We start from the raw sequence: 24,752 nt of genomic DNA, 5'->3' as shown, positions 1-24,752 counted from the left end.
TGAGTGCAACAAGAAGTATTCTGGAGAGGAAAAAGGAGGAGAAAAGAAAAAAATGATCTGTTAATGGTTCTGTGTGCTGCTTTTCCTTTGCTCTCTGGAGTAAGAGGACCAAGAGCCGCTGTACAGCGCCGGGGAACGGCGACATGCAGTGCCAAGCGCTAGCGTCTCTCCCCGCAGCGCAATGCGGTGGCTGGAGTTGGGCTGAGGATGGATGGGCTGGGTGCCATGGGCGGGGCCCGGGTTTAATCCGGGATGTATGAGAGTCCAAGGATCTGTCCATGCACGGCGAGGGGAGGAGGGGATGGGGAACGGGAGGAAGGCTGTGCCATCGTTTTAGTTCAAAAGCAGGGGGAACAAATGCCCTTGGTAATATAAATGCTGTTGACTGCATTTTCATGTAAAATTGTTTAACTTAAAAACTCTTAGTGACAGAGGGAATGTAAATTTGAGGCTGAGAGCCTGAGTCATTGGCAGAAGTTTATTATTATCCCTGATAACAGCTGAATTCCAGCCTTCCTGCGTGCCATAAAATGGGGCAGTTTTGTCTATTATTGGCGCCGCGTGCACCGCTATACTTACGGGTTTGTCAGCAGTTCAACTCTAAGCCCATATTTTCATGGGTTTATAACTGGACTGTTAAAAATTCACTCTGGGCTGAAACTTGGCACGTGAGATGAAGTCTCAGCAAGTTATGCTGAAACTTAGGCTGTCCTCGTGCAGCTTCATGACGTTCAAATGCACTCGGTGTTCAAAAGGCAGGAGGGAGAGAGGGCAGGGTCCCAGCTTTTTGTACCTTTGGAAAACGGCACTGTGGTTGCTTAGTGGCATGCTTAGAAGGACCGACGTTCTTGCACACATGTCAGGTCTGAGAGGACTTGTATTTAAATTGTGTATAACTCATCTGTTCTCATTCTTTCTAGTTTTACATGGAGAGAATCCATCTAGCCATTTCTGTGGGTTTGTTTAAATGGGAGTTAAGTGCACTGCTGTTTTGCTGCACCTTAAGGTTTAAATACCATTTAACTAGCTCCCATTAATAAGTTAATATTTGTATAGAGCTTGGGCAATATAACATATATTCAAAGTGCACGAAGTAGGTGGTTATTCAAGACTTTAAGAAAATATATTTTCTAAGAGGTGGATTTCAAGGCTGTAACACAATTGTAACTGTTGGGTGGTTATAAAGATGCAACCTTTGCTCTAATCCAAGGTAACTTGGTACAAGGCATGCTGTAATCATGCAAAGAGCACTGTTTAGTGGTTTTGTGAGCTCTGGTTTGTCAAGGTATGTGGATCAGCTTTGTGTTTTGTGTTTTTTTGTTTGTTTTTTGAGGGGTGTTCATTTTACAAACTGATCAGATGCTTTTATGGAGTTGCAATCTTGAAAATAATGACATCATGTTATTTTTTGATTTTGTGCTGCAAATTGGCAAGAATCCTTTAAACAAGCAAACAAATAGTGCTAACTCTTAACGTGATTATTCAGATTTATAAGTAGGTAGGCCTGGCTGTGAAATCTAAATTGTCTTGGGAAAATAGACCTTTCTAGCTGTCAGATTCAAAAGTATTGGCAAAATATTACAAAAGAGAAGGTCTGTTGGGGGAACACCAGGGGGCAAAGGTTATATATATCTAGAGGGAAAGAGATCCATTTGTTGAAATTCAGCTTCTGACCTGTATGGGAAGATGCTGCTTGTCTTTTGTTATAACGAATAAATACAACTATGTATTTGAAAGAAAATTTGTCCATATTTTGTCCATGTGTTTTTTCAGCACTTGTCCCATTGGGCATCTAATTCTTGGCTTCAATCCAGTGATTAAAGAACAGCGCTAGAGGTGAAATTCGTCTAGTAAAATACATTTTCTTGTCTTATGCAATCGTAAATTCTGGATTTTCATACACGTCAGTGTTCTGGATTTACTCTAAAATATATCTAAGATCAAAATATGGTCAGCTATCTAAAATTTGGGAGTTTAATTAACTTTGTGCTATAAGGTAGCAGTTTGTTGGCATAGACCCTCTTTTGCTGAGGTCATAGGATCTGTCTGCCAGCATCCTCACCTGCAAAAAATTCATTATCTTAAAATCCCCCATTCTTGGTGGATGACTCATACCTATCCAAGATTATCTCAGGGGAAAACGTTAAATACAGTCCTCTGGGATTGGCTAACAAATATTTAAATGTCTTACTGCAGTGGAAATAGAAAATCCACATAACAAATTGTAATTAGCAATGAGGCTGAGGTCCATCATCTGGAACTAACTTTTTGCTAAACTTTATATGAATTCAGGCACTGTTGGCAGAGCTTGTGAAAAGGTCAAGGGGGTGCATAACTGATAGAGTTCTGTATGATCAGTCTTTGAGGTCTCAGTTTAAAAAGCATCATTAACTCAGTGTTACCTTTCAGTGTCTTTCTAAAATCTTTCATTTTAGACGAGAGGCCTGCGTGCAGAATTTAAGAGGCTTATTCTCTTACACAGAAATAATGCTGCTAAGCTGCTAGAAATCTCAGCAGCTTAATATAAATGTTCAAATAAAAAGTTAGTATTTTAACTGTATAACCTTCAAATATAATTAATAATGAAATCCTAAGCAGGAGCCTAGGGGAAAGCATTTGGATTCTTTCTATTTGTGGAATAGGTGCAGGTCTCTAGTGTGCAGTTGAAAATAGGGACTAAATATGAGCTTGATGATTTGGAATTCACTAATGTGCGCTGCCGAATACAGTCAGAGTTGGGATATAAAGTAGAGCACAGGAGAAAAAGAAAACAGAAGGACCTGGGCCACCAACTTCAAACTTGGATAAAATTTCAAACTTTTGTACCAGTTGGAGGTACTCAGACGCGGAGCTTTTCACATTTGCCCTGATGATCAAATTGTGTTGTTCTGCCAGCACAGGAGACAGTATGTTATTTTTTTTCACTCCCTTACCGGACCACCCAAATAATTATTCCAGATTATAATTATGGGAAACAAAAATCACAGTGAGAGAATGTGTCGTGACCACCTGCAACACGAACCTGTAAAGATTTCTAGCACAGCAAGATGCTTTCAAGAAATCAGTACTTGAGCTCTGCAGCAGTCTCGGTTATAAACAGGAACTATTTGATTGTGTGCCAAAATTTTGGCCTCAGTAATGAAATAAGCACAGAGGTAAACTGTCTGCAGGTACTTCAAATGTAAGGGATGTCCGAACAGCATTCCTCCAGAGTGCAGGTGGGAAAGGCAGAAGCCTTGAAAATTACTGTTTGTTTTGTTTCAAGTTTTTCAGCTTCTTTAGGCAGCTTGCAGCACATGCAGTAGGCCTGATTAAGGTACAAATGAGGGTCATATTGTGGGTTACTGCATTGAAATCCCTGGAGACACACGATTATAAAGAAGATGCAAGTAGAAAATAAAGTTCTGTGTACACAGTAGTCATTATTTACACACTGCTGTCACACCATGACGTTTGCGGTATTGTGGTTATTTCCTATGAAGGTATCAGTTGCCATTTTAGTGACAGCCTCTGGAGAAGTGATAGTATTGGCTAATGGAGCAATCATGCTACTTGTTGAAGAAAGAAAGATATTTTTAGACTTGTCTTTATGACAACCCCCTGAAATGGCTGATGATGCCTAAAAGGGAAAGCACAGAAGTCAAACAGGTAGAAGCAAAAATCTCAAAATGTGAAAAGGACACTGTAAACTAACACACAGTCTACTTTTCTAGATTCTCCCACCTGCAGCACAGCATCTGCTAGGACTAGGGCTGCATTTTAATTTTGAGGCCACCTTCCATCTTGCAGGCCATGTCATGTTGCACCTTCTCCATTCCCTTACACACACTACTGGTGTGTGGTAGCTGTAGGAAAATTGCTGTTCTATGCTGCGTTTTACTTGAGGGAAAAAGAATTGAACACACCGATGAAAATACTTGCTTGTCCATATGTAGCCTATTGCTAACCAATTCATTAACGCTTCCAGATTATGCTGTCTTTCCCCCACCTCAAGCAACTGATGGGTGTACTGATGAATGACTATTTAACAGCTTCAGATTGTTTATGCAGTCTTGAGGTCTTTTATGTAACCCTTCCCAAGTGATCATGTCTAAATGTGCCTTGTGCAATTAACACATTGTTATTCTTTGTTATTTGAAGCCAGAAGCTGACCAGTGTGAAGCTGTAGAAACTGAAATACAGTGGAAATCAATTTTTCCCCTTAATCCAGGTTAGAATAATGTCGTTTATCTTTTGAGACATTAGCAGATAAAGACAGGAGATACCTAAAATACTAGCAGATCCCACTAATTCCATATTTTAGATTTGTTTGAGATCCTTCATTCTTTTTCACAATGTTTGTTAAACCTCATAGAATCTCCATAGGGCATACAAATTGTTCATTTTAGCCAAAATAAAATGTTAAGTACTTAATAGATCTGGAATGCAGGTCTAGTCTTCTGACATCTTTAGCTGTTGATTGAAAGCAGAAATTTATTTATTTACTCATTGATATAGTGCTTCTTGGTGACACTTTTCCCATTTTAAGACTTATACTCAAGAGGGTTTGTTTGTTTGTTTGTCCCCTCAGGACTGTGGAAGGGTCATAGAGAAAAAGAATTCATTTTCAGTAATTTTCAAACAAACAAACAAAAAAAAAATCAGTGAGCATGGGAATTCACGAATCGAGGTTTTGTACTGGCTAGTGTTATGGTTGAGTGACTCGCTGTCTAAAGTTGTGAGCTTGTGTGTACCTGAAAGGTGTGAACTGTTCTTGTCCGGGGGAATTTTAGTGTCTTTTCTACCCCCTATTTTGTATGAAGATAGTAGGAATAAGCTTTTTTTTTTTTTAATTTATGGTTATACTCCTCTAGCATATTTTCCTGAAATTGGTAAATTTATTTAAAATATGATTAGGGAGAGGATATATCCAGACAACACACTTTTAGCCTTAAGACAACCAAGAGAAAAAGCTGGTATCCAGAGATGGATATCCTTAGTTATTCCAGGTTTAACCAATGATTTGGTCTATGACCTTTGGCAAACCACTTGTCTCTTTATGCTTGATAAAGATTGATTGATTGAATTGATCTTCTCATGGGATGAAGGCCATTTTCAGATTGCTGATTGAGGTTCTCAGGGTTCTTTATTGCAAAATACCGAGAGGGTGGAAGATAACGGTAAACAGTCTGTCAGTATTTTCTTAAGATATGCTAACATATATCTTGAAAATGATTCATACTGAAAGGTTTGATCAGGTTCTGGTGATTGAATAATGCAGCTGAAAATGTCTCTCTGAATTAAGGAGAGCTTGGAGTATGGTCTGAAATGTCTGAAGAAAGGAGACCTAAAGGCAGTTATGGGTTTGGAGAGGTTTACCTGAACTTTTACTTCCTGTTAGTAAAACAATCTCCCAGAAAGGAGGAGGGTTTTAACTCTTCGCATGCTATCTATGACTTGCTGTCATTGAAACTTGCCATAAGAGGCTCAGACTATATAAGAGGCTACATAAGTTTACTTGCTTGGGTTTTTGTTTGTTTCGTTTTTTGCCTTATCACTGGCAAACCTATTACAAGTAAAGCATCAAGATAGCTTTTTCATTCCTTTCATCTATCTATAATGTATGCTAGAGCCAATTCCTTCCCCTCTTTTTTTTTCCCTGTTATTTGATAATGTGATGCAATGTGACCAATGTAGTGGGAAGCCAGGTATCAGCATCAGTTATAACAAATTCAAGTGCTCCTCAGCTTTTTAGCGCCCAGCCTATTGTGTCCGGTGTATTGCTTGATTAGAGAAGTTGGTAGCCTATAATTTACTCATTAAAATCAGTCCACTGTGGAGCTTGCCTTACAGCTTTCCTGCTGCTACTTCTGGGGGAGGCTTCAGGGACTTGTCCTTCCTACTGTTGCAGCTGAATATGTGCACGTGTCAGGGAATGAGATGTTTCTGTGATGGGAGAGTTAGGAAGGCTGGTAAATCAGGCCAGTTTAAAGCTTAAAAGCAAATCTTTATAAGATGCTGGCGTTCATTAACAATGCATATAGGCACTGGTTAGTTCTTAGTCATTATTAATTACTATCACTGCATATTCAAACAGTTGGTGCTTAACAATTATATCCTCCATTAGCTACAAGCATACAATACCACAGTTTAATACCTGCTAGCTGTCCTACAGTCCCCGGTGATCTTAGTCACCAAGGTTGAGGTCATCAAAGTTGAGAGCTTCTATATGAGGGAATCAACCTCTTAATTCTTCTTTTTCAATTGCTCTTACTTGAGGTTTTTATACTTCTTGGCCCTCTTCCCGCTCAAAAGGGGGGTAGTTTCATCTGCTCTCAGTGCTACCTTATTTTTAGGGTAAGCACTTGCTCAGTTGATGTGAGAGCTGTCATTTTTAATGCTCCTTGGGAGGTCAGGATAGTAAGAATAACAGGTACGGTTCCGCAAGAAGATAGTTTATTGTTTGTAGCTTTTATTTGTCCATTGTGATCTCCCAGAGCCCATAATGATTCTGATTAACTGAGTTTGTTATCAAAGTTAAAGGATTCATGGGTATTGCTTTGTTCATACAGAGTTTGAGCTCTGTACGAGCATCAGGCATGAGGATGAGCATTTGATATATCATAAATTTCACCTTTCTTGATTGTGTAATGAAAGGGATGGTGCTTCCAGAACTTGTTATAAAGCTTTGTAAAAGGGAGAGGATTGTTTTGTTTTGTTTGCTTTGTGGTACAGAAAGTTGAGATGAAACTGCTTTCTCTACAGGGGTCTGTGATGCCACCAGATTTTCCGTAGTTACTACTGGCACATATGGTTTTCTGTACTCTCTGGTCTCCGTGTCTTTTTTCCATTCCATGGGGAGTCTTCAGTGAATATTAGCCAACAGACATTATGTGAGAAATCTCTCTGGTCATCGGTCAGAAGTTACATTTGGCTATGCCGAATTACACATAATGTATTTTTCCCCCCTCTGGGCCTTGCCTTGTTTTTACCAACAGTTATTAACAGAGGCCCAATTTGTCCCATTTGTCAAAAAGGAATGGGAGACTGGAATGTGACAAAGACCACATTAGGATGTCTTCATAAATAAGGTGTGAAGCCCTTGAGCTTTGTAGCCCTTGTCTATAGTGGAGAAAAATAGAAGGATGCTTCTGGGCATCTCTGGGGAAAAGGAGCAGGGTGGGTAGGAGCTTACCACTGGGTAGTTCACATGGTGTTGCTCACACGGTGTCAGTGTAACATGATGCCTTTCTTAAATACAGACTGTAGCACTGACTATGAAGAGGTGGCTAAGAACTTCAGAAGTCTTAGTTTAGAAAGGTTCCTAGACCCTATTTATTGTCTTTGTGTGGTTGTTTGGTTTAGGTCAAGCAGAAAGGACTGCTGTTTTGGTTCTCGGTGTACATCCCACTTGGCATGGCATGACATGACATTATGAAGAACCGTGCTACTTGACTGCAAGAAGAGATCTGCAATGATGATTCACTTCATTGTACTGCTTCTCTTCACCCTTGGCACTAAACCTGGAGTGCATTGTTTTAGCTTTTAATCTTCTGCTAATGGTAGTGATATTCAAGGTTGAGCAATAGTAACAGTTATCTGTAGGAGTTTCACTGGCAGGAGTGCTATTTCAGTTCTTCTCGGGTAGATGTGAGCTGTGTTTTGGATCTTTGCACTTTAATCTCCTTTTGAGAGAGCTCAGTATGATGAGAAAAGAAGGATCAGATTGTCTTCCAGACTGTCCAGTCTGGCTTATCTGTCTCTCTCCTTCAAGTAATGACAAGAAAAGAATAATTTTTATTTTACAAGAATTTATGAAATCCTTAAATGAGGTGACATACTGCTTCAACTCCATATTGAAAGTTCTGTTGATTCTTTTAGCAAGATATGTATTTTTCCAAGTATTGATTGAGAAGTTGCGGTAAGAAACTTAAACAGTATTTTGAACTCCTGGAAGAGTAAAAAGCTGTTTCCTGCTTAATGCTTCCAACTCCGATATTAAATACAATAGACCCATGCTCTGTGTCCAACAACCTGGAAGCTGTCCTTTCAAGAAAATTGTATCATAACATTTAAAATGTAAAGGAAAGGCACAACAGAAATGGAAAATAAGGAATTATTTTTAAGTTTTTACTCGAGGAAACTGCTACAGCTTTGTAACCTTAACTGTGATTTTCAAGCTGTCTTTTGTAAGCTATGACAATATAAAAATATTAATTTTGCGCACACAAAAAAAAAGAAAAATTGGGGATTGGTACAGGTCACATTCTTCAGAGATGCATACAAGATTATGAAAAGAAAAACAAGAAAAACACCTGCATATCTCTTAAATATATTACATATACAATATGTGTAAATGAAAAAAAAAAATCAAAGCAAAAGTGAAGTTTCTTTCTGCTCTCTCTCCACCACCACTTCTGTACTTACCTATTTCAGCCTCCTTTTTTTTTTTTTCCCTAGGGTTGCAAGCTATCTTTTAAAGATCCCTTCCACTTAATATTTCTGGCTTTCAACCAATTGCCATTTTACCTAAAAGGGCAACGTGTTTACAGACTATGTGAAATCACTTTTGAGGGTAATGTGTTTCCTGAACATCTCTGTTTTTAGTACAGTGATAGCTCAAAGCTAAGAACCCTTGCTAATTGATACTGTGTTTGTTGGAACTTAAAGATAGGGTTCTTAATTTTTTGCTGCTACGGACACACATTAATGTGGGAGGCATCTTACCAAATCTTAGCCAATTCTCCTCTTATTCATAGCTGTGAGAATTCTCTCCTCTCCAGCTTGGATTTGTGTAGTTCTCTGAGATTGAACCACTGTTGATTTCAGTGCAAATTTAAATGTTGAATGCATGTTTGGATGTCTTTTTTCCCCTCTTTTTTAATGCAGCTTAGCAACTGGGAATAAGGTGAACCAGAATAACGTGACTAACTAGTTTCCTGCAGGCCATCAGGAAGAGCCGCACCAGTGGTACATGAATTATGCTGCTTTAAGAGAAATAACGGTAGCACGTTACTCTTCAGAAGTGTTCTACAAGTAGACACTGACCTGGAACACTTCATTAGCCTTTCACTAAAAATAAGGGAGCACAGATTTCATAGGTTAATATGTTTAGGTGTTCATGGTACCATCTTACTTAACACAGTGGGATTTTCAGCAGCTTGTAGAGGTAAGAAGTAGTTCTGTATACATTTACTATGTGGGACTATGTTTCTCCCTTTGGACTTTATGTGACTTAGAAGATAAACCAACTTTTCTCCTGTAATTCACCAATGAGTTGGTGAATTCTAAATACAGTTATTTTGAGAGATCTTTATTTGTCTCTCTGAACGTCAGGACCCTACTGTACTGGTTATTTTTTGTTAATGCAAACTTCCAGTCAATGAAGACAGGACCATTGATTACTTATAATTCAGGGCTTGTTTGAAGTATGGCTCAGGAGATGGAAAGCTTTTCTTTTGTCCAAACATGAGTTCCAGCCACAGTTAAGAAATCTAAAGCTATTAGTATTGTATGCATTGTTAAAAAATAAAAGTTTAAGCTTAAAGATAGAAATGCATGAGGGAGAGTCTCATATTAGGTGGTTACAGCAGAGAACCTGGTGGGTGGAATTCTGAGTTCTGCCCAAGCATCTCTAGATCGCTGAGGGAATAATGTAGCTGTAGTCAGCATTATTGTATTTGTTCATGGGAAAAGAAAGCTTCTAAATCATTTTGAGATTCGGGGAGGAAAGGCTGGATATGTCTGGAAATTTCTGCCTAGTCATTGTACCAAGTGATTTTAGGGGCATTTGACTATGTGTAATTGAAAACAAACCTCCATTCAATTGACATTAAATGATGCAGTATTTTATGTAACAGTCTTCAGTAAACACAGATGCATAATGAGAATTTATAGGTGTATATAATTCCTAAACTCTTGTACTTTTTCTTGTAAACTATTGCCTTCAAATTTGGCTGATTATCACTTTTTTTTCTGCTTGCACACACTAGAGTAAACATGCAACAATCTTTAAACAGATCACCCCAGAGTAGAATAGCATTAGGAGTTTTGTTTCCTGGCAGGCTTAGTGTATTTTTCAAGCACCTTCTGGAGGAAGATACTTGTTCAGGTCTGGTTCAGGTTCAGTTCATATGCATTGCTTAGTGTATTGGTAGGGGAAGAGTGGATAGTGCTCATCTGCATTGTTTCAAAGAGTTCCTCAGCATGTAAAAAGGAATGAAACAGCTCTTCCATGATAGACCTCTGTATATTATCGATATCCTCCGTATACTATTTGTAGAGAGCACGCTTTAAGAGTGCTGAGATCTTTGTGGAGGAGGTGCAGAGGGGACGGAAAGGCTTTTTTTTTTTTGACTTTCCATGCGAATTACAGGCAAGGTCCCCTTTGGTAATTGGAGATGCATCTCAGAGTTGTGATGACAAAAAGTCGTGAAGGATCTCTGGTTTTAGTTCTATTAAGGTATATTGAAGAACTAACGAGTTTAGTTGAGTAATATGTAAATGATTTTTTTTTTTTAATTTTCACTGTCTTAGTAATTGGGCCTGAAATATTTTTCTGGGCTTAGTGGCAACACAAAGATCAAGAATGTTCCAAGATTCACATTGGCTGGTATTTGCTTGTATCACCACAACTGAATGTTACCAGTTTTAAAATGCTTTTTCTGTTCAGGAAATTTTAAAACAGCTTTGATTTCAAACATGAAACTTGGCAAGTGACTGGTCCATAATGTGTTCTAATCACTTCTGGTATTTTGGAAAAGGCTTGAAAAAGATTCAGTTGTTATTTTATTAGAAATCTAGTTACCAATTGCATATTTGAACTTTTCTTCCTCTTTACCTGAAACAATGTTGAAAGATAATTAGCATATGGTCTTGTAGTTCTTTCCCCAGTGTTAATGTTAACATGATGGAACTTGATTTTGCACTTTAACAGTAAAAAATATTTGTACAGCAAAAAAATTTTTAGACCAACTACAATCTTGTCATTTTGTTGACCACCAGGGGGGTGCATTTGATTTAATCTGTTTTGTTTAAACAGATTCTAGAACAGGTTGAATACATAAACTTTTCTAATGATAATCATTTACTGTCTATTAGGGGTGTGGTGTGTTTTTTTTAATGCAGATGGAGCCAGAGTGAATTTTATTCTTGGCACTTCAAACAATTCAACCATTGCAGAAGCCCTACTAGTCTTGAGCTCATACATAGCATTATACATTTTATCACATGTATTTGGAGATAAATATTGCATAGATGTAAGCATACATACACTTTATAGTAGAGAGTCAGACTCAAAGCCCCTGGAATGACTACAAACATAATTTGTATTGGACCAGTCCGGCAGGATGCCGAGGTCTCTGAATCCAGTTCTGCAACATATTTAGATATCCTTCGCCTCTAGCAAAAGTAGGCTATTCTTTTTACAAATACATTTAAAACTTATTTAGTAATTATGCTGTTGCTTTATTAGTTAAATCTTTGCAGGATGTGGCTGGCAATATAAACCTTTTTGTTGTTTTTACTAATAGTGAAAGTAAATGAAATGCTTTTTTCTCTTTCGGTTATTATTTCCTGTTCTGAAGCAATGATCAGTTTGAATCATTGCTGATATGCTTTCTTTTCTGTATTGTTTCCGGGGGGAAAAAAAATTACAGTGGAGCTTTACCAAATCATAATGCAGGAGCCGAATTTTTGTACAGCCTCAACTTGGTCTCAGTTTCACTTCTTGTAGAACGATGTCTAATTAAGCAGGAATTATGTATATGGACTTCACTGGGAAGTATTTGAAAGTTGAAGCAGCAGGTTTACAATACAGTCCAAAGGTCTCAAAGTCCTTTGGTATTAAATTTCCGAAGATTTTTGAGATGAATGAAATTGGGGGGTTTAGTAGCATTGTCCCTGTAATATTGAATCTTAGTAGCCTGTTCAATAAGATATTGTTCAGTATCCTCCTTGGGCCTTAAGCTTAATATGGCGGTTACATAAACTGAAATAATATGAAACTTCTGGCCATGGTTTATGCATGACACTGTGCAAGTTGAAGCTGGTTTTGGACTTCAGGTTAATGGCCTACTGGCAAAAGTACATAACGTGCCCAAGTAAAAGTGCAGTGACTTGTGCCTCTGCGCAAATGGTAGGATAAACCTATTCCACAGACAGCCTGGAAGTGTCCTGGTACCACTTGAGGTGCACCTGCTTGCATGAAATCCAAATTTAGCCTGTAGTTCTGACTTTACTTTCTATTACCTGTACATTTTAGTAAAAGATAACGTGTCCCATCTTACATGTCCCGATCCCACGATCCTCCCAAGGCACTTGGTAGCCCTGTAGAGGAAGGTTACTCAGGAGCAAAGCTTGTGTTTGCTACTCTGGAGCGTGGCCAACGGCAGGGTATTGCTACCTCTCACTCTTTCTACTCCTCTGGCCTCAACAAGAACTACAAATTCAGGTCTCTCTGTTCGTACCACTTCCCTCCTTGTATCTTTCTCCTGTCAGAGGGGTGTCGCACCTTCATCCATGTCCCTCCTTGTTGTGCAACAGAGGGGGAATGGGAGTTCTGCAGGTGAACAAGACAAGGTGGATTCTCACAGGGCAGGCAGAATGAAGGAGGGGTTTGTCAGGAGGATAGGGTTAGGCTGCTGTATAAGGGAGGAAGGAGTATTGTTAAATCCTGGCAGAAGAGCAAAGGCCCCAGAAACAGGTGATGGGATGTCAAAAAAGAGCTGTGCTGCAGGTTACGTTCTCATGACATCAGCTTGCCAGTTAATGTACCATTAATGAAAAATCTAGAGTAAGAGCCACAAAAGTAACAATTTTCCGAATTTTACAATTTAACAATTTGACAGGGGAAAACATGCAGCCTCTACTTGTTCAATTTGCTTTTGCTGCCTCAAGAAGGATGACAACAGAAGTTAGTTTGTCCTTATTCTTGGAGTAGCACAAGTAAGTTGGGGCTGTGGCACTGGGGCTACATTTTTTGTGCAAGGAAAAGGATGCTCCTGTGTTAGTAAGAGAAAGGAGGAGGGAGGATGTGATGAACTTCATGCCTTGCTGCTGTTATGGAGTTTATCCTGAATATATTCAACTGTCATATTTAATTGCTCAACTTTAAGGGATGTTGCAAATTCAGAATAAAGATTTATCACTTTGATCTTCTCTGCCATATGTCCAATGAGATGAAAAACCACAAAGCAATGAACATACATTTCACCTCAGAATAATGCCTGTCATGCAAGATCTTGCCCTTTAATAGATAAGGGTCAGACTGAACCTCTTCAAGGCAGGTCTGTGATGGAAGTGAAAGGGAGAGGGAGTACCCATTATACCGCAAGTGTTATGTGCACACAGTGTCTCTGTGGGGACAGCTCAATGTCACGTCCTGTACTACAAATCAGCAATGAAAAGGCATTGACTGTTCGGGGGGTGGAAATTCAAGACGACAATCAAAGTACACTGTTTACAAAGAAGAATTTAAAGACATTGTATGAGATGACTCTAAGCTTTAAATTTTAATCATTAGAACTAATATCCTTACTCTAAGAAAAGAAGCTAAATGATATTGTGTGACCACAGTGGCAGCAATTTTGTTTTTAGTTTGCTTTGCAAGGGAGCAAGTTTCACAACCAGACCATACTGGTGCAGAGTAATGTGACATAGTCATATACTTGCATAGTGAAAACTCTGTATTTCCAAGTTCAAAACCAAATTTTATATCAGTATGCAATAACTTTCTTTAAATGTTAAGATATTTTTACATACTGCATTGTTCTGGCTCATGCACATCTCTGTTATTTGGATCTTAAAATTTTGATCCTTAATACCCTTTTATATTTGACACACATCTTACTTCTGAATCATCAGTTTTGGATGCTGTCAACATTTACATTTTTTTTCTGTTCCTTAATGAATCTGTTTAATGATAATAATCCTAGCCCCATTGCGAGGCATATGAGTAGATTTTTCTTTCTATTCTTATCTAATACCATTGATTAATAACTCATTGCTTCCTATCTGTCAGAAGGTTCTTATCCACCTTATTGTATTATTATCCAGACCATAATTCTCTAGTCTCTCTATGAGCTTCCTGTGTGGTACTGTGTCAAAGGCCTTGCTAAAATCCAAACAAATTATATCCGCCACATTTCCTTTATCCGCCCAGTTTGTCACTACACTGAAATACCCATCACAATGAAACATTTATTGATGTAGGTTTCTGTGTTAAACCAGAATAAATGTGAAGGTTCTGCCGTGATTATGTGATAGAGCCTGCTTCTTAACAGGTATTATCATTTTATGCACTAAAGATAATTTGAGCCATGGGAGATGATACCATTCAACAGAAGCACTGAGGCTGTGAAGATCAAAGCATTATGAACCTTGAAAAGAATTGGGAGAAGCTTATATGCTACAGTAACTTGTGAAGGGTATAAGCAAAGACCTCGATCTGTATTCCAAGAGATGTTCAGAGAATATCAGCTTCAGAGCTGCTTCGCAAAAAACTGTGTCTTCAGAGGAAGAATTGTTTGGGCAAGGCCTTGTGAAAGCTGCATGCTGTCACTGTTCCTGTTCCTTGGGAACATAAACAGGATCTAGGGACAGCTTGTGCAAGAAAACAGTTGGAATAGGGAATATCATGGTTTTCAGCAGCCAACTTGATTACCATCATCATCCCCGCGTAGGAGGAAAGCTTCAAGAGGTATTTAGAAGGATGCTGGGACCCACCTGGCTATAGCACAACCACTGGCTGAACTGCACTTTGGGAGTCCAGGGCAGGTCTTAAGTGCAGTTATAAAGAGACTAACTCTTCAGTGGGTTGAGAAGTTCAGTTACTAATGTGCTTTCACAGCTGGGCTTCTCAAGTACTCCTTGCTTACTCTGTTAGCAGTAGGAATAAATGAGAGGGGTGGGCTATGGTATTAAGGGATCTAATGCCTTTAACAGTTACAAGGGCCCTTGTAGTGGAATTGCATGCAGCACCTATTTTGGAGGGACCACTAGGGTTGATTATGCATCACAGCTTTTGTTTGTTTGAGTGTCTCTAATTTTCTGAAACCTGGATTTCAGGGAGCGTTGGTCTTAGCCTATGGGCAGTATTTTTCATACTTGAATGAAAACAGTTCAGATGCTGCTGCTTTTTCTTTTTTTGGTTGTGGTGGGGTGTAATTGGAAGAAAAGTAGACAAAAATATGCCTTTTTCCCCATCAAAATACTTTTTCTAACTGAAACAACTATGGCTTGGAAGCTAAAATTTGTGATGGAGAGAGAGTCTTCTCTGGGAAAGTAAACTTAATAAGTGAATGCCATAAGGAAGATGAAATCTCTGTCGGTGCGTAGCTTTGCAGTGAACTAATAACAGATGGAAATTTATCGTTTTGACAAAGAAACCTTCAGTCTGCTGTTGTCCTTTATTGCAGTGGCAGGAGTTCCTGTTCCCAACACAGTGCTGTAGGTTGTCTTCTACTCTTCTCCTGCTGAACCACAAAACCCAGGTTTCTTCCATCTGCAGCCCTGTGAGCCGGGTTGGAGCCACAGTCGTGGGTTTGGAAGATGCCCAGCTCATCTCCCTGGTTGATAGTGGGGCTGCATCTGACGTTGCTGCTGTACCCTATAAATGGCCATGAGTTGAAAGAGCTGGAAATGAGCAAAGCTGGTAGATACTTTTTAAAGTGTACAAAGGGCTTCAGTTCAGGAAAACATCCCTGTTTGGGAGGATTCTTTAGGCACAGACATTACTTCTTGTTTTTTTACACTATCCCCTCAAGACAAATGAATGGTGACACAAAATGAACCTATATATGGAGAAAAGACTCTTGGACTAATAGCAACTGAAGTACATTCACCTTAAAAAGCACAAGAGCGTAATGCTGTATCTACGTTAATAAGATTTATTCTTTTGCATTACTAATGAGCCTCGAGAGAACATTGTATATACTGGTTCCAATTTCAAACTTTGCTTGTTTGCTCTTACATGGTGAGACCTCTCTCTCTCTGATTTCTGTGACACAATTAGGACATGACCCTGTTTGTGTTTTCAAACCTAAAATGCCAGAAAGTAATCTGGGCCATACCCTAAGTCACTGTCCGTATTCTGAAATTGGAATGAAGTCTCTTGACTGGCCTCTGAATTTATTTGAAAATTCTCTTGAAATTAATGGGCTTTTTTTTTCTTTTGTTTCCCAGGTTCTTGAAAGGGACTTTCTTATTATAATCAATGAGGTTTTTCAAAAGTAAGGATATCAGTATTTTACACTGTGTGAATTGTTATTTGTGGCAGTTGCTTCAGCGTTGATTTGCAGCTCTAGGAGTGAGAGCAATGGTATGAGCAATTGACTTACAACATCAGTCAATTGATAGATGTCAATAAGTGTTGTGCAATATTCTCTCCTACCCTTCTCTCTCCCTATAACTAATCAACTGCATATGATTTTCATTAACCTCCTCCAGCTGACATCAGGTATTCAAAGTAAATCAAACCCTTACAGATGCAGAACTTCCTTATTGCTAAGAGACAGGTTGTAAAAGGCTGAAATCTTTTGAAATGTTTTCTGATAAATAAAAAATAACAATCGTTTGTTATTTTTTTAGGTGGAGTGAATGTGGTTTTTATGAAAGTGGAGGACTAGACCGCTAATATCCATCAGGCACAGCAGAGTCAGGTGCCATATAGGCCATGAAATATTGCTGATAAACTTGTCATGTATGCTCAGTAGCTTTGCTTTCACAATTTGCAGGCTTCATGGCAAGCAAAAACCACGAAAAAGAACAGTGAAAATGTTTACCTTTCTGTGATTTGTTTTTGAAGCATTTGCTGAGAACCAGCACTTGTTCTCCTGTTAACACTCTACAAATGTACCTCATTTCATACTCCTCATTCCTGTAATTCCAGCTCTTGGGCTTCTCCAAAGCAGAAGTTCACCAGCTGTTCTCAAGGCAGGTTTGTTTCTTGCTTTTCACCAGGGGACAAGGGCCGTCTCTTAGGACAGGTCTCCTGCCCTGCAGTGCTAGGCACACTCACCGATGCCACCTCCGCTTTTACTCCTTGCTCGTGCATGCTTCTCCAAATCATTTCAAACCAAGGTCATTAGTTTCTTAGTTTGTAAACAGAAGGATATGGTTAAAATGGCAGCAATTGGTATTCTGTGTTTAATGAGGCTTTCTGTAGGTTTTGCTCTGGGTTTACCTCCAACTCGTAGCTAAAATAGCTCTTTACGGTGCTCTGGCTGTGTGTGTTGTACTTCAGGTGTTGTGTTAACTATGGTTATTTAATTGAAGTTTTTCAAGATGGTAGTTAAAAGGGTCTCACGGTGAGTTGTTTCCGAGGCTCCATTTCTTTTAATTGGTGGGTCGTAGCGTGTGCCGGTTACGTCTGCCTTGAGGAGAGGGAGTGCTTTCTCTGAAAGCACTGTGCCCCGCTGCTCAGCTCGCAGGGTAATGCTAGATGTTGTGTTTCCTTGTTTTTCTTTCCAATTAGAAGAACAGAAAGGACTTTGGGTTAGAGCTCTTCGGAAAACGCATCAACGTATGGCCGTAAGGAGGGTACGGAGCATGCGGAGAGGGGGCTGTACCTTTGTGGTTTCATAGGAGGGCAAAATGCTTCCTCGTTCTCTACAAGAAAATGGGGATTTGGACAAAATTCACTGTGATGAAGTTTGTGTACCAATTTATTCCTATTTAGGTCATCAGAATAGGGCTTCAGTGGTGCAGTCTGTATGCTGGCTCTCTATACAGGGATACATTTCACCGTCAGTGAATGCTCTTTGTTTTCTCAGTTGAGTTCAGTTTTTCATTGCATTCATTAAAAGAAATAGCTCTGGATTGCAAATACCACTGCCCCTCTCCTTCCCAGCCAGCAAGCCAGCATTACAGTTCTTAAGATGTTAGAAAAGGGGGTAAACTTGGAAAGGGAAGGGCAAGAAAGAAATGGAAGTTCAGAGGCTGACGCTGTTATCACTCATCTGATGGTTGTGCCATTGCCTGGTTCTGATGGACTCTACGACCTTTTTTTTTTTTTTGCCTTGATTTCTTCCCTGTTCCTCTATCTAGCTTCCTGGATGCCGATCAGGAGAGAGAAGGATAGTTATGTGATGTAAAGATTGGATAGGGAACGAGGAACATGTTTCTCAGATGATTCCTCTTGCCAAGCTACTTCAAGAAAAATTTCATCCAAATCTCCTTCATCCTGTGGCCGTGTTGTCCTAGGACCACTGGGTGTGGGGTCTTGTTCCTTTCATTTGAATGTTAAAGATTTCATTCTGCATAAGATCTCGTGATCCTTGCTGAGCTCTTGCTTCAGGTGCTCTCTGCATTGCCTCCTGCTCTTTACTACATCTCATCTTGACAGAGTTAAGCCTTAAAATAAGTTCCAGAGCTCGCTCACGTTTGTAGAGTACACGTGTGTATGATGATGTTTGTATGACAGCATATCGCATGATATAACTTTTCTTGGTAAATGTTTGTGGGGCAGGATTGGGATATAACACTGAAGCCTGAAGAACTATTTTGTGCTGTTGCTTTTTTGTTGTGGTGCTGGGTTTTGTGTTTGGTTCTTTGTTTTGTTGATTATTTTTTTTACTCATTTGAGAACAAAAAAAAAAATTTCACTTAGGAATTGCCCCCAGACTGTGGGACATTCAAAGTCATTATTAGATTTGTATCCAGAATTTATTTGTGGGTCTCTGTCTGTGTGCTGCTAGTGAAGAGAATAGCTTTGACGTTGAAGGGCGTAAATTCGGAAAGTTCTGGTGTCATCTTTTTAAAATAAAATTTGAGCAAGTTTTGATTATTCCTTTAATGAATCATTGCTGTGGTGCATGTGTCTGTGTATAGGTGTACAGTTTGTTATTATGAGGTCAAATCCTGACAACTTACTGCAAAATTGTTTTAATTTATTATTAATATTTTTTGTTTTTCTCATTTCTCCTGGTTTTGGAGCCTTTATAATTAGATATAATTAAAACCACGGGTTTTAAACTCCAGTCTAACATTTAAACTCATATTTATGGTGGTACCCCTGGAGTTTTGTTGTCATTCTAACTGTATTTTGAAAAAAATATATATATTTTTTGCATTTGTTCAAATGCTTTGTCTACAGCTACCACTTCTTGATCATCTGTTTTGCGCAGTGAAATGACATTTATTTTACACGATAAGAAACTTTGCAGTTTTGTAGAGTAGCTATTTCGTATCCCTTAACTAATGGGTGCAAGGGACCTTTTGCCTCGTACACTTGAAAAACAGCTTTCCTCTTTTGGAACTTGTCTTTCTTTCTCTGCTCCTCCATGTAACAGTCTGAAAGTGCTACATGCTGTAGAACGGATTTTTAAAAAAAAATGTTGGCTGGCATTATGTAAAACCATATTTTTCCCTTTTGGTGCGTATGTTCTGGTCCTAGCAATGTCCTTGTTTTGCTGAAATTAACATTTTTCCCCTCGCAGTCATTGGTATGTGATGGTGTTTTTCTGTCTTCTTTAATTGTGATGCTTTTTTTAATTAAAAGTATAAGGTTGATTGTTAAAATTAAGTGGCAGAAGGCTTCTTTCTGAGTTATTCAGATTTCTTTTGCTGTAGAAATATATTTTGCTACTCTCAATTGCCTTTTTTCCCCTTTTTCTTTCATTGCAAACTACTCTGGGAAGAGCTGCTTTTAACCAAAAAAAAAAAAAAAAGAGGGAGGGGAAAAAAAAGGCTATGCTTGACTGATAATGCATTGCTTTGGATGGTGAAACATTATGAAAGTTTAATTTTTAATTAAATCTGAAATACCAATTATAACTGAAAGAGATTTTAACCTGTTTCTTTTCAGACTGCCTGAAGTTACATTGTAGATGCTGAAATCACTGCACCTTAAAAACAAAAAGATTAAACTGCACTGCATTCTTGTAAGTAAAAGCTTTTCCGGTACCTTTTGTGTGAGTATTTTTCCTCAATATGCATCCAAAGTGTTAGCACAGTAACTGGTCTTGGGTAAAGGTCAGAGTCCCCTTGAATAGGATTTAGAAGTTCAAAGGACGTTTTATTTAAAAAATTAGAACTAAACTTAAATCTTTCGGATCTTTAATTTCAGACCCCTGAATAGATCTTTCTTTTTCACTTCAATTTGAATATTATTAGGAATAATGTGTGTCTGTGTGTCTGATGTACAGTTCCTGTGGCTTTGTCAGTGAGGATTTCTGCAGTTTGGTGTAGGAGATTCCTCATAGCATAAAGTATAATTTATTTTCTTTTTCTGATGTCATAATAAAATTTTGTCCCTTATGTAAGAAAAAACTGAACAACTTTCTAGTGATATCACAGGAGGCTTCATCTGCTTTAGGACATGGATGAAAGCAGAAATTTCTCATTTTGTCTGTTCTGTGATACAACAAAACAGTCAAAATAATGTCTTGTGTCTCAGCAAGAAAGGAGTCTCTTTCTAAAATCGTAGTTGCTCCATAAGTGCAAGGCAGATTGTACATCTACCCTTATTTAGAATCTGTTTACCAAATGTATTTGGGTAAATAATTATGATTTGGAACTTCAGTGACTGAAGAACAGGCAGGCAAAACAGTATTGGGAAATGCAGTAGATTCAGATGCTCTGAATTTAATGAAATAATATATGAATAAAAATCCATGAGTTTGTAGATACTAAGAAAAAATGTTTTTTAGTTGGGCGGTGCAAAGCTGTGGAATATTACAAAGCAAAGTCAGTTTGTTTTCTTGTTTGAGATCAAAATGTACAGTCTGTAATGAAATCCAGAGTCTTTTCCCGAAGTGATACTTTTGTACTTCAGTATTAAAATATTTTAACTATTCCATGGGATTTTTCTTCTCTCCCTGCACCCCTACCTCCCTCCCTCCCCCATCTTATTTTTTTTAATTGTATTTTAGTGATTTATTTTAAACTAGCTGAAGGGTACAGTACACTGTGGGCAGCTAATGCGTGCCCCTTCCAGTGTGGAACGCCAAGCATGACTCAGGCAGGCAGATTGTGCCATTCTGGCTTGACTCCATTGTGTTTTTACATTACTGGCAAGGGCCGTGCCATTGTGTTGCTTAAATATTGTGCATTAACTGCAGGCTGTGGCCAGTGAATTGTATTTAACATTTTCTGCTCATCATTGCTGAATATCTGCCACGAGCAGCTTCACCGGCCGTGAGAGGTTAACCTTACAATTAAACCAGTGGCCTAAACTGAAAACGCTAATGGATCTGCTGGGTACAGCAACAATTTAAGGGGAAGCATTAGGGGTTGGGGGGAAAAGTTGGGGGACACTTGTGAATCTGGGACTACTGAGTTTCAAAGTTGTCTTGAAATTTTGTGTAAACAACCAGGAGAATTTTTATTGGAAAGTAATAGTATTTCTCTTTCCAAAACGCAACAGAGCAAGGAGTGAATTAAAGCATGTTCTCTGAATCCATAGGATCCAGATGGTCAGTAAGTCCTGTGTGGACAGCCCTAAGGCAAAACACCAGGTAGCAATATATGGGTCTGATGGATGGTGCTGGCTGGAATGGGCTTTTTCAGTTAGGGAGGAGATGACAGTCTAAGCTTTTGAGGAGGAATAACTACACAAGTGTAGAACTCATGTGCAGGAAAAAAAAAAAAAAAAACATATATAAATCAAGGCAGAAATGTTGAGCAGCTTGCTCCAGATCAGAGTAAATTAGATGTGAAACTGGGAGTGGAGTATGGGTTCATGACTCCAAATCTCTTCTGTTGAGCCCAATTCTTCTTTCCATTCCATGACATAGAGGTCCAAGTGTCTGATCTTTGAGTTTCTTGTCATGTTGTGGTTTTTGTTTTTTTCTGATGTTTTCTGTCCTTGGCATACAGCCTGTAATAGGACGAATAAGGAGGGAGAATTTTTATGTATGCACACATATGCTGTAAAGTGAAGCTGATTCTTGCTGTACCTCATGTCTACTTAACTATGGAACACCCTCATTATAAACAGAAATATGCTTAAGATTTTTCTTATGTATGTTCACTGTAGTCAGGTGTCTCTAATTCTGAGATCTTTAATGAAGTGAATTCAAGTATGGGTTCCCTGTATTAACCTGAAGACAGCATGAAGAAAAGGCAAGCCATGCTCTAGTAGTTTTCTGGTGTGTTTAATTGTTGGTGTTGGTGTTGTTTTTTTTGTTTGTTTGTTTTAAATTGGATTTCTTTAATTCAAGGGTGGGAACCTTGTTTTAGGGTGTGGATGTCTCTAAAGTAACAGCTTAATATAAAAGGGGCTAAATTTTCAGCTGATATAAAAGTGTTCTTGACTTGATACATGGCATTAGAGGAGAATACAGATTCACAACACGTGAACATCTGGCAGGCAATTGCATAAAAATACAGCCTTTTAATGGAGTGCAGGCATGCTCCTAGTGGGAAAGGTCTGTGGGCTTGATTCTTCTTATGCTGGGTGCTCAGTTTAGCTAATCTACTAAAATTACGTAGATTAATAGGCAAGTAGATTCACTGAGCTCCGCAGGACTACTCAAAAGCTTAACTTTAAAGATGTGCGTAAGTACTTCACTGTTTGCAATTAACCCGAAATAGGATAAAGTCCACTATGAGGAGTTAGTTACCTCTGCTGGCATTCAGCATGTACCTCATTTTAGAATGAGGCAGAAGGGAAAGCATTTTGTGTGTGGAAGAAAAAAAAATCTGTGCACACAATGAAAACTTATACAAGAGATGCACTGGATGTGCTCTCAGACTAATGGCTTGTTATTGGTCTTAGACAACAGCAGCGTAAAGAATATACAACTCATTATTTTTGTTAAAAAGTGAGATTTTTCATAGTTTCAGCCTTAGGTGGCCTTGTGATCTGATTACTGACCAAGAGATCTGATGTTCTAATTTTGATGGATGCTGGCTCCTTGAGTGGCATTGGACAAGTCGTTTAACCTCTTGGCGCCTTGTTCAGCAGATCACTTCAATCTGGTTTGTGCTGATACAGCTCTGTGAACATTATTGAGTTTGTTTTTTGCAAAGCTCTTACAGGAGAAATAGTAACCATTGTTATTATTAATAAGTATATTGTGTAGACAAAACACGAGGGATGGAGATACAGCTACTCATGGGGGTGATCTTTCACAACTCACTTGTGCCTTTGTTTAATTCCATCACTCAAAGGTATCAAGGCCAACTCCAATTTACAGAAGTATTTCTCATGTCACTCTCCACTGTTGAGTATTTTATTGTTTGTGTTCTCTCTCCGTCTGTTTCCCCGCTACTTTCCTCCATGCTGAATTAACCTTGCATACCAAACTTTATTCCCTTTTTCTGTATTATAGAGCAGAGACATTTGTGTAGACTCCAAATTACAGAGAACAAATTCATTTTGTCTACTGATTGTTTGCTGTTGAAGTATGAAACAGACAGAAGACAGTTTGAATTTTCATAAGTTCAATTGAGCTTGCAGGCATAAGGAAAGGAACAGGCAGAACCCAAGCCAATGTGACACAGTAAGCTGGCATCCCAGAGTGCATACAGCATGTGTAGTGTCAGGACATCAGGGCTAGGAAGGGCTTCGTCCATCACAGCAGTGCTTTTAAATGAAGGAAGAATTTTGAAGCAACAAACAAGCTACCCTACCGTGTTCTTCACAGCACAAGGATCCTTGTGGATCCTGATGGATAAGGGCTCTGCCCTATCCTCCTGTAACTTGCTGTCTTAACTAGAATTGCATGTCTAATACGTGCTTTGTTGAGCTCTGTCCATTCCCAGTTGCTATTTCTCTGACAAAATTTGAGCCCTCAATAGTTTACTAAGCCCTTTTTAGATGCAGGAGTGGCTTGTAGAAACTGCATTGGAGAAGACTTGTTTGAATGTGAAATAAATATGGAAGTATGCTTCCTTTGAAGAAAGATAAGTGTCTTGAGGCTGACTGTCACTGAGGAATTGTTTTAGCACTAACAAAGAGAATTAATTTTGCCTTTTCCCCTTCCTATACTAAGGCATTAATCCAGAAAGTCATGGGGATAAATTCTGCCCTGATTTCTACCTGTGGAACCCCAGTGGAAATGAGGAGAGGTCATAAATGTTTGTCAAGGCAAAAATTGTCCAAGTCTTAAAATCATTTAGAAAGCAGAAACTGTTTGATTTTTACCTGGCCCAGGGACATGGGGATACATTGGAGTCCTACATGGCAATATATGCTTCCAAAAGTGTTGCTTTTGTTGTATATACTAAAGAGAGTAAGAAAAAATATTCTAGTGAGTGAGAAGTTATAATCAGGAGCACAGTGATTAATTGTTCTTCATATCCACTGGGAGAAAGACCTAAAGAAATCAGTTCAATGAGCAGTGAAAATTACCAAGTTACATATTAAGAACCATGTTCTGACTGTGTAGGCAGTAAAACACGCAACCTCTAGGTACTGTGGAAGCAAGGGAGGTTTCTTTTTGAAGGATTGGGTTGGAAAATCACCTCTGGGGGTGTGCCATAAGACAGACGCTGAACTAGATGATTTTTGTTGTTCCCTTGCATTTGTCTGATTCAGCATACCGTTTGGGAATGTTGGTATGTGGCTAGTACATTCCTGATTAATAAAGCTTAATGTTCCCAAAAGATCCCTAGGGTTCTCATTTTTCCATCCTCTCATAACTGAAACCATACTGTCTCTTCAAGGATTTCAGTGGGCTGCCAGCATTTCGATTTGACCCTTCTTTTTTTAGAGGAGGACAGGGGAAGGAATTGTATAGACACCAAAAGACAGATTTTTGGTTGCTGTGAGTCTGTCTATTTTTTTTCCCAATGTACTAATAATGCTGATTTGTTTCAGTTACTGTTTT

At 38.8% G+C, this 24,752-nt stretch overlaps 1 protein-coding gene across 37 annotated transcripts in view; it reads left to right on the top strand.

Annotated features, from left to right (window-relative positions):
- ZBTB20 (zinc finger and BTB domain containing 20) overlaps positions 1–24,752 on the top strand; it is a 478,527-nt gene that overhangs the window by 119,469 nt on the left and 334,306 nt on the right. For 36 of the 37 annotated variants that reach the window (XR_005823591.1, XR_005823599.1, XR_005823600.1 and 33 more), the window contains one exon: positions 19,784–19,859. The exons of the other annotated variant lie outside the window; for it this stretch is intronic. The gene's annotated coding sequence lies outside the window, so the exon portion shown is untranslated. The remainder of the gene's footprint in view (positions 1–19,783; positions 19,860–24,752) is intronic. 37 annotated transcript variants of the gene reach the window in all.

The sequence above is a fragment of the Cygnus olor genome, chromosome 1 (genome assembly GCF_009769625.2).
Source record: "Cygnus olor isolate bCygOlo1 chromosome 1, bCygOlo1.pri.v2, whole genome shotgun sequence".
Lineage (NCBI taxonomy): Eukaryota > Metazoa > Chordata > Aves > Anseriformes > Anatidae > Cygnus > Cygnus olor.
Note: the sequence above shows the minus strand (reverse complement) of the source record. Positions and strands in the feature narration are given on the sequence as shown.